We start from the raw sequence: 2,500 nt of genomic DNA, 5'->3' as shown, positions 1-2,500 counted from the left end.
CAAAACCCACTAGGTATTAGTTATAACGAAGACATAAATACAAGCAAAATGAAAAAATATATGTACATCTATTTGACGTAGAAACAGAAATTTAAAAACATTCATTATTCAGGTTTTGATGTACTATTCAAAAGCCCAATATAGTTATTGTTTAGTCATGGTTTTAAAAGTATTTCCAGATTTTCTACTAATGCATATTCTATATCTTTTAAAAATGCCATTTTTTTTTGCATTCTGTCCACTATACAGTCTACGTCAAATAAAATAATCAGCTATCCAAATTGATTTGTTTCACCAGGAATAATCAAAATAATTAAAAACGTTTGCACGAATCAAGTTGATACGACCAGGTGAATCATAACTGTCATTCCATTCCCAACATACCTCTCTCCCATCTATCTCCTTCTCTTCCTCTTATATTTGCCCCTCCTGGATGACGGGTCATCCCTGCATCTCGCCCACTGCCCTGGTTCAGAAGCAGTGTCGCTAGACACAACAGATTCACAGCATTGCCGCTTCATTAAATCAGCGACCTCAGCTCTCCGTCCCCTCATGCAGAAAAAGAGAAGACGGGGAGAAATCCTTTTGTGCTGAGTCAATTTATTTTTCAAACATACTCCCTCACCCACCACTTCTCACCCATTCCCCTTCATGCATCATAGCATCATCCAATTTAGACCTCTTCAAATGAGACCTTTTTCACCAAACTTATGCAAACTGATATATTTCCATTTTCCAAGGTCTAAATTAACTAAATATACCAGTTACATTGATCTTGAATCTTGGCTATGCCTGCTTCAAAAGTCATGTTGTTTTATTGTCGACGTTTTTCAAAAACCATGCAAAATTCGGGATATTGTGTTCTTGTTTTCATTGTAGTTTCTTAGAGATTGATGCTATAGCATTGAAAGTAGTACCAAATAAAAGCTAATAAAAGTTTCTTGCATATGGTGTCAAACACATGAACACCTGTGTAAATTTTAACTAATTTTCATGCACAAGCATACATATTTTTTATGCTTGGAATGGATGACATCATATGATACATAACTTTATCTAAAAAAAATTTACTCCTAATGCACATATATCACATATTACATTGAGGAATAGGTTTAAACCAGTTATGATTTATCTCTTCATTTCAGATTATTTATGAACTGCTGACATCATGGCATCTGGAAGACAACTACGCAGTGGGAAAGTGGTCAGCGATACAAGTGAACGGGATGAACCAACTGAGAAGAAAAGAAAGGTGGTAACTCCTGCCACAAGGTCGTTCAGTGATGTGTATCTCATTGGGCAACCCAGCTCCAGCATCAGTGGCTCTCAACTTCCTTCTAATCGCCAGGTGTTCCAGTATTTTCTGCATTTGAGAAATGAGAACCCCAACAGTGACAATAGGTCTCTAGCCCATGATACAGTGGAAGTCGTTTTGCCATTCTGGAGTATGGCAAGGGTTAAAACACTAATTATATCAAATGCAGTCAACCACTTCTTGATCCTCCATGAAAAGTACAGGAAAATTATCAAAAACAAGGGAAGAGACAACAAATCAGAGGAAGAGAAACAAACTCACTTTCTGAAGGACTTAGACAAGTTATTTGATGTTGGACCAAAAGATGCTGTGGAGGAAATAAGAACCAACAGGCTGCTCACAAAGGAGGCCAAGGAAGAGGACGTCAATTTCTACTTGGACCAACAGACCACATGACTGGCACACATGTCAGGTCATGACAATGTGTTTGAGAAGAAGTCTAGAGAAAAACTTCCGAAAAGAAAGAGAAGATAGAATGTTATCATCAGTGACTGCTGCAGCAGGCAGAAGTTGGGGAAATTTCAACTGATGAAGACTCAGAGAACAGTCAAGGCACTGGCACTAGTGAGGGATCAGAATACATTGAGCCAACACCAGGCTGTTCATCAAAACCAAGTATAATAACCTTACACTTTCCACGGTCAGTTGTGACCGGTGAAGAGATCTGTAGCGCTGCAGATCAGCTGTCACTCTCTGACAACCATACTACAGCCATGGTGTCTGCAGTGTTGAAGGCAGGAGGCGCGGATCTTGATGACTTTGTTATATCAGCCTCCACTACAAGACGAAACAGGATAAACACTCGTCATAACTTGAGCCAGAGTTACATGAATGACTTCAAGGAAAGTCCACCTGATCACTGCACACTACACTGGGATGGAAAACTTGTAAGGGATGTTCTTGGTGAAACATACCCAATGGAAAGTCTTGCGGTGCTCGTCTCTGTTGCTCCACAGTATAAAGAAGGGAAGCTGCTTGGTGTGCCCTTCATAGAAAGTTCCACAAGAATCCAGCAGTGCAATGCTACATTGGAGCTGATAAAAACATGGGGTTTCACAGACAACATTGTAGGCTTGATATTTGATACCACAGCAAGCAATAGTGGCATCAACAAGGGTGCAGCGAAGCTTGTCGCCATCACATATCAGAGGTAATAATTGGAGGTGCATGGGAGGCTGTGTTCAG

Source organism: Oratosquilla oratoria, chromosome 39 (assembly GCF_046742065.1).
Source record: "Oratosquilla oratoria isolate Oo_2021 chromosome 39, ASM4674206v1, whole genome shotgun sequence".
NCBI classification, from domain to species: Eukaryota; Metazoa; Arthropoda; class Malacostraca; order Stomatopoda; family Squillidae; genus Oratosquilla; species Oratosquilla oratoria.
The sequence above is the reverse complement of the archived record's forward strand: the minus strand, read 5'-3'. Positions refer to the sequence as shown.